Source organism: Uranotaenia lowii, chromosome 1, assembly GCF_029784155.1.
Source record: "Uranotaenia lowii strain MFRU-FL chromosome 1, ASM2978415v1, whole genome shotgun sequence".
NCBI lineage: Eukaryota > Metazoa > Arthropoda > Insecta > Diptera > Culicidae > Uranotaenia > Uranotaenia lowii.
Genome location: NC_073691.1, coordinates 132,837,428 through 132,845,777, shown reverse-complemented (window position 1 = coordinate 132,845,777; position 8,350 = coordinate 132,837,428). Strand labels below are relative to the sequence as shown.

The following is an 8,350-nucleotide window of genomic DNA, read 5'->3' as shown; positions in this document are numbered from 1 at the left end:
ATCGGGGGAAAACACTCGAACCCAAGTTCATTCGCATTTTCCGACTGCGAAAACAAAACGACGTCAAGTCGCCAGCCAGCCAGGTCGAGAGACGAGCGCGCTTGGGGGATGATTTCTGTCCGATGGTGAGCAAGCTAGCTGCTGCATGGTCTAGTCTGGTCGGTCAGTTCGTCGACTCGTGGACTTCGGATTTCATCAGCCAGGATCCTCGTCGTTCGTGCAGGAAAGCAGGAAGAAAAATAGCTCAACCAAACAGCTTTTCCCCGGCAGCAGGGATGCTTTTTGGTTCAGTTGTGGCTCTGAGGGTGGCCGATACAGTCGTGCGTTTTGTTCCGGCGGTGATCCAAACACTCGCAAGGACTGCTTTTGCTGTACTGTGAGAGTGTTGCGTTTGGTGAATGTGTGTGTGTACGTCGAGGCGGTGCTCTCTACTGGTGGTGTGGTGATTTGGTGAGTTTTTGGTGTGGGAGCAAGGGGGTGTTAGTGGTTTTTTGCTCTTTGCAGAATTTGTTGGGGAAGGCTTCTATACCTATCGTTATGGGGTGGAATTCGCTGGGTGGGTGAGAGCTCAGCTGGTTTTCTGCCAGTTGCTAGTAGGTCACCCAGTAGTGTGCGCGTTTGTCCTTTTCTTGTGAAAATCGCGTGTGCTGGGAGCCGAAAGTTGGTGGATTTGATTTTTTCCGGGGCCAGCGTTGATTCTTTTTTATCCCTGCAGCAGCTGGCTGGCTGACTGACTAGGTGACTCGACGTGTAAGAGGATATGTATTTGGGGGGATGGCAAAAGAGGAGAAGAGGGGATTCATCGTACCTTCAGCCTGGAATGTTTCCTGGTTCGTTTCCGGTAGGCTGACGGTGGGTTAGCGGCAAAATTTTTAAAGTGAGGAAAAGCACTTAATCTTGGTTTTGACGCTGAAAATTGGCGAAAAATCGAATCGAGTGGAATGCAGTGATCCGGTGGAAAACAATCGATTCGAGAGTTTTTTCATGCTCGCTTTCCCGGATTCGTTTGTAGGATCGATTTCTCCGGAAAGAGATTTGCTGTTTAGTGTTGTTTGGAAAGCGAATTTTTGAAAACTGATTCCCATAACCGTGAGTTGGAATTGAGGCTGATGCTAGAAGCACATTTATGAGTGTTGACAGGGTGAAAAAATGTAAGCTATACCATGGTGCCCGTGAGCGTGTGTGTAGTTGGCACTTCCGCATGGAAAGGTTTCTGGGTCGTACAGCTTGCTGCAATAACAATCATGTTTGTTAGCTGTAATCCGTAATCGTGCACAGCGGATATCCTGGAAAGCTCAATTCGAAAAGAAAACGACAGAACGTGATGAAGACGACCAGCAGCGTGAGTCAAGAGGCGAGAAATTTCTGATGAATTCTTAGGATTAACCATACATACGTTCGTACTGTTCCGGGTCTCGGTCCCGGGTAGGTGGATCCTGAAACACCGGAAACGATGCTGTGTTCAGTAAATACACAAACGACGCGTACAGCAAACTTCGCATGGCGCTGCTGCTTACACAATGGTAAGTTATCCGATTTCCACACACAGTTTATCTTTCCTGTCACCAAATACCCCTCGCTAGAGGCACTCCGGTCCGCACTCTTTCTTGCGTACCGTTTTTTTTCTTTCTCCCGGTATGGGTCAGGTGTTTTCTTCTGCTTTGTGGAAGCAAGCAATAATCTGTACCCCTGGGAATGTTCCAGGAAATTTGAACCATTTTTAGATCGTTTGCTTAACGTTTCGAAAAACAGTCTTAATTAGTTGGAAATGTCACATAATAATCGATTTTCACTTTACTATATAAGGTTTTTTTTGTTGAAAATCATGGAAATAACTTAATTCAATTTCGTGTGTTATAAACACTGAATTCCCACTGTTTTGCAGTTGAACAGATGAACTCATAGTTCTGTTTAACATCACCGGAATACTGAAATTTTGATATTGAGCATTTGAATAAACGTAAGTACACCGGAGTGGATCGATTTTGATAAAAATTCAATGTCATGCTGACCATTATGAATACGTTGTATTAAGGGATCAGCTCCCGAAGATGCCCCACGAAATAGTTCATCGTATAAAAAGTGATAAACTAAAAAAAAAATCATGTACCTCGCCTAGTGGGTTAAGTGAAGGTAGTTTTTTTTAATTTATTCTTACTTAAATTCTGATCAAATATTTCTTTTCTTGATTAAATATGTTACCTCATTGTCCAAATAACCTTTTTTTTAAAGTTCATCGTACTGTAAACTTAGGTTGCTTTGATCACCGGGGTAATTTTGGTCAACAAAAAAAAATCCACATAATCCACATAATTAAGTTTAATGTTTAAATACCCAAAAACTACTTTCGAAATCCTATATATTGAGTTTTAAATAGGCAAAATTAAGTTTGTTTTTAAATTTTTTTTGCTCTCAGTAAAAATGTTTTTTCATTATCTTAAAAACTTTATTTTTTCGAATGCTTCCAAACAAACACTTCATCACAAACATCAATGCATTCAGAAGCGAACAGGTTGCTCCAACTCTTCTCCTTTGTATGTAGTTAGATAGTTTTTATTGTCATTTTGTGATACATTTTTTAAATAAAAAAATAGGGACATTTTTAAAGAGCAGGCCTATGTGGAACAAATAGCTAGGAAACCTATCAAATGGTAAACTTTGAAGAAAAAGAACGAAAATGAGAATAGCGGCAAGGCTAAGAGAATTGTCTGAAGTTAAATTATATTTTTGTTGCCAGAAAATAATTAGCAAGGATAATAGTTTGTGCCCATAAATTTATGCAGCACCTTTCGAATACTATATAAATAAACTTTCGATTATAACTGTTTTTGATAGAAGTAGTTCGGTTTTAACAAAAAAAATGCTGTAATTTATGTTTTATCCCTTCTTTGCTGAATGGCACCAAAACAATAGTTTTAAAGATGTTGGGATATGTTAAAACCATAGTTATCTAAGTTACCCCGAATCATGGAATCTGGTTCTGTGAGACAGATTTAATTGTCCCCTAATTTCGTTTAAATTTCTGCAACCAATGATCATGTTTTATACTCATTTTCTCAGTAAGAGTATCAAAATAGGTATTACGAAAAAGAAACCTTTTCAAAAATATTCCAAAAATGAATGAAAAAGTGTTTAAATTCCCTCCCGTTTTCGGTACTACTACTACTGGTATGTAAGACATATTTACACAAGGAAACAGCATTTTCGTAGCATACATACGTTTTGATAACTGATTTTGGAAGATTTTGACCCCATGAACCTATTTTTTTGGCAGATTTTGTCTGTCACTTCTTGCTTTGGTAAATCAATTTAAGAAATGTTAAAATGAATAAATTTAAAAAAATCAATTTTCGAAAGATTATATTCCAAGAAACCTTAATGAAATACATATATCGGTTTGGATATTATTAATATTAGCTTCTTTTTGATGAAGGTTTCAGATTTTTCCAAGATATTATTATTTCTGAAGTAGAACGCTTTTGAAAATGAATCTTTTTTTTAAATACGGATAAATAACATTATTTGATTAATTTTTTTAAACGATTTGACTTAAGCTTTTAAAAATTTTCTGATATTCAGTTTCGTTTTTAAACCAGTTGCTTCCTGAGCCGATGTCCGTGAGTTCGAGCCAAAGATTAAACATCGATCACAGTTGTCACATTTTAGGTCGTGAAGGGTAAAATTGCAATGTTTGATGATAAAACCAGTAGGTTTTAGGAACGAATGCGTATAATTTCAACAATATTAATACTATGAAGCATTTCACTGAGTCGATTTGAGACCATTTTCGAATTTCTGACACCCTGGGCTTTAAAGAGCTTTTTAAAGGGCTTACTTCAAGAAGTTACTTTAAGTTAAGGGCTTAAAATTATCCTCAAGACTTTAATTATGGAAGTGATTTTGATAAAAATCTGTAATCTGAACATATAAAATCTGCAGGAAAATTCATATATTTTTGGTGTATTGTTTAACATTATCAATACTTCCAACTAAAATATTAAATTTATACTCTTACTTATATTTTTTTTAAATTTTGATTTTGATTTTGATTTTAAATGATTTTTTTAGCAGTTTGGTTGATTTAGCTTATCTGATTTGGGCATAAAATAACCCTTATGTAATATGATATGTAATGTTTTTTCTACCAGATTCTTGAGCAAATTAAAGATTTCAACTAGAGATGTACCGCAAATTCGGTCGGGCGATACTCGGCTACGCTGAACAGGCCAAATAGGCCGAATATTTATTTTTCGAGTTCATGCAATAACATTATTGTCAAATTTTTCAAAGGATTTCGGATAATTTTCAAAAGTAATTTTGAAAATGCTACATTAGTGCCAAAAACATATGGTTTGAATTAAACATTTAAGGTTTATCCGTGTTTCTTTCACTGTAGATCATACACTGAATGCTGACAAGTATCGCTATATACTTTGATTATCGTTTGTTCCAGATTTTCTTGAAATATCCAGACTGGCCCATAAATCAAATTAAGAATTCAGGAGGAGTCCAATCTGGTCGAAATGCTCATTTATTGTTCAAAAATTTTCGGATTTTTTCCGACTTTGTTAAGTTTTTTTTTGCTAAATCAAATAAAATGATCTAATTTCTCTATGAAAATTCAAAATTCTATATTACGGTTTCTAAGCAATTTCAAAATGAACGTAAATTTTTGTTGAATCTTCAGATAAGATTTTTACACTGCTGCTGTGATTCAATGAAAACTTTAAATTTCAAGTTATTACTTTGTTATGTATGTTAAGATTTTGTTGTGCCCTTTTTACAAATTTTCACAAAAATTGTCTTGAATTGCCCGACCGTGTGGTTAAAAGTATGGTGTAGTTAAGGTTAAAGATCATCGTTCTTTTAAACAACTATTTTGAAGATATCTTGCTCAAATTCAGCTTTCATCTAATTCGATATCATATAAACAATTTGAAATTGCTTGACACCTGTTTCGACCTGTTTGTCCCAGATTTCACAAGAACTCATTCTCTTTGGAGATAAACTCCCTAGAAGCGACAAGTCATCTGATGCCTTTTCAGTTATTTTATTGGTAATTTTTTTAATCCAATCCCTACTTGAAATAGATCTTGCAATACAATACAATACTTCATCTGGTTGTACATATAATCTGTTTGAAAAAAAAAATTCGACTCAAAAACATGGGGGCATTAAGTTGGAAGAAATATTAGGAAATTTAAATAATCGCTTTTGTATTTTTATTAAAAACCCAACTAAATATTCGTTTGGCCAAATAGTCGAAAAGGACAATATTCGGTACATCCGCAGACACCAGAACCCAGACTGACCACTTAACGCAGATTTTGGCGCCTGTTCCGCAGCGCTATCTATGGGTTATCGTGAAACTAACGGCCACATACACAAATGGAAAAATCTCGATATATCACGCACACATTTGCATTGTGCTATTCGTTTTTTTACATTCAGCGATGAACACGGTCGTTTTTGATTACCTACACGGAAAATAAAAAAAAGGTAAAATTTACCTTTTTGCGAGGTGAATTTTTTCCACCCCTCTTTTGAGGTAAATTTTACCTTTTTTTCATTCACCTAGCAAAAAGGTAGATTTTACCATTTTCTCATTCACCTAGCAAAATAGTAAATAATACCGTTTTCCGATTCACTGATTTAAAAGGTAAATGCTAGTTTGTTTGATTGGTTTCTTCAATAAAAAATAATTTAAAAAAAACACAGTTCATGAAAAAATTGGTATTTATTTGAAACAAATAGAGACTGTTACCTAATATTTATTTTTGAAATATATCATCGTGTTCTTTAAAAATTGTTGAGTCAAGTCCTTTGTTCGCCAAGCTTGTCAGGTCCGGCTTTTCCGGAATAATATCTGAAGGCGGACGGGAATACAACACGAAGCTCTGTGGGCCTATCTGAAACAAAAGCAAAGTATTATGAAGAGAACCAGCACAACTAAATAAAATCTTAGAAAACACTTACCATTTTGTTCCGATTTTCACATATTGTGCACGAAGCAAAACTTGTTCCTAAACGGCAAAACAGCTTAACCTCAATAAACGGATTCGTCATATAGTTACTTGTTTTCGAGATGATTTGTACCGTTTTGTTTAGCTCAATCCAGGTCAACTTCACCTCGCTACGAGGTAAGTTTTACCTTATTTGGATTTACCTTTCTTTCAAGGTGGATTATACTTTTTGATTCAGCTCAATTCAGGTGAGGCTACGAGGTAAAATTTACCTTTTTTTGGATTCACCTTTTTTCTCGGTGAATTGTACCTTTTTTCATTCTTCGTTTCAGGTATATTTTACCTCGCTGTGAGGTGAGTTTCACCTCGAATAGGTAGAGGTTACCTTTTTGGCTTTTGCGAGCGTTCACCTTTGCTGTCTCGGTAAATTTTACCTTTTTATTATTTTCCGTGTACTTTTGATTGAAAAAAAAAACACGATATATTTCAAAAACCACTTAAGAACCATCAGCGCATTAGCCAAACGTGGTTAAAATCCAACCATAAAGCTTATAAAATACATCGACTGCGGCAGAAATGAAAATTGAATGAAAACTTGAGTTTTTCCGCTTCACTTCCTTATTGCGTTGTGGTTAAAAAATATCCATTTTTGACATCTCCGATGTGGTTGAAAACCACACATTCTCAATTCACAAGAAGAATTGCGGAAATGAAGAGCTGCCTAACAATTGCTTCATTTGTGAAGATCACTTTCAACTGCAAGATTTCGCTAACCATGGAACCTTTGTCAAGAGTAAGTTCAAGTTTCGCGAGTAGAAAAATATTGTAACGACAAAATTATTTGTAAACAATTATAAAACGATCTGGGAATAGTTGAGAAAACGACAAATGACATCGTAAAAACATTACACTGATTGTATATTGCAAAACGACAGTACATTGTATGTGACTTTAAATTATGTTAATGAAAACAGTTGAATGGACAAGATTCTTACAAAGTTTTGTTGAACAATCTGTTTCAGTTAGAGTTTCTCCAAACCCTTCACCTAGCCGAATCGCCGCATAAGTTTAACTGAATAAAACAAAAGTTGAGGTGATATTTACAAAATTTGTTAAGCAATGTTTTATTAACAGAAGGGACGAATTAAAATCAAAACAACAAAATTTATCATTACGTCACCATTTACAACAAAAAACCAGTGTCAGATTTTTATTCAATCTTTTCTCCAATTAATCCTAAAATTTTTCTTTCTATAAGAAATTTAGTCACATTCGAGAAATGTCTGCTTTTCTAACTGAATTAGAATATTTAATGAGCCCGTAAACAGCCCACTGGATGAGGCAGCTTTCGATAAAATATTTTGGACTTCGAGATGATGCATTTTGTACACATTTTCCCAAAAATTTAGTACAATTTTTAACAAAGTGTGTTGGTTGACATTGTAATGATTCTTGACAAACAGTCTCAAACATCCGAATCTGTTTTATGAGAATAGCTTAGCTTTTCCTGTTCTGTAGTTTAGTTATTTTTTCATTATATTTTTTTGTTAAATATCGAACAATCTTTTGAATATCGCACGAGTAATTGATTTTATCAATGGGTACAAAAAAACGAACGTAAATTCGTCACATCATGCTTATGCTTATGCTTATGCTTATGATACATACACAGCCAGATCTTGTCAGCATCCCGGTGAGTAGTAAAAGTACATTTACTACTCATCTTAACATGGCCGGGCCCACTGTGTAGTATTGAACGCAGAGACAACTGGAACACAGGGAGGAAGAAACGTGGACAACAGTACCATACGTTTCCATGGCTATAACTGATTTTAACGTTGGAAGCACATATGCTAAATTTTATGTGCTCCTTGATGATGGTCCGTGTGGATTCGTCCTTCATGGATGGAAATGATGTTTTTTCTGCACAGAAATCGAAAACCCCATTGTAAAAGTAATATTTTCTTTCAATTTCCTTATTTTTTTCGTTGAACTATTTTTATTTTTAAACTACTTTTTAAATATTATCGTGAATAGCATATAATAGTAAAAATTTGGAGTTTAGGATTTCGGTGCACTGTCATTTCTGGTCATTGACCTAGGATATAGCGCCTTTGCTCGCTCTTGAAAAGAAACATTAGAGAACAAAAAAATCATGATTAGTGTTCCCAAACCCCCTTCTCCCAGAAAAACTTCTTTCACAATAATTTAATGATAAAAACAAATAGCACATTATACAACGTCAAATGCGGTTCAAACTACCAATATAATATTTAAAGGAATTCTGTTGAGAAAATTTCTATACTAAAAGTATATTCAGAGGATAAATTTTTATATGAGCACTTCATTTATATGAGTGCAAGGTTAAGATGTTGACGTTGATTATT

The 8,350-nt window shown here is 35.0% G+C and overlaps 1 protein-coding gene across 5 annotated transcripts in view; it reads left to right on the top strand.

The window, feature by feature from the left end:
• Positions 1 to 275: 275 nt before the first annotated feature.
• The window catches only part of LOC129740071 (octopamine receptor beta-3R-like), a 422,031-nt gene continuing 413,956 nt past the window's right edge, over positions 276 to 8,350 (top strand). For 2 of the 5 annotated variants that reach the window (XM_055731659.1, XM_055731658.1), the window contains exon 1: positions 474 to 1,523. The gene's annotated coding sequence lies outside the window, so the exon portion shown is untranslated. Of the gene's footprint in view, positions 451 to 473; positions 1,524 to 8,350 lie in introns of those variants that run through there. The other 3 variants (XM_055731661.1, XM_055731660.1, XM_055731662.1) reach the window with 3 other exon arrangements.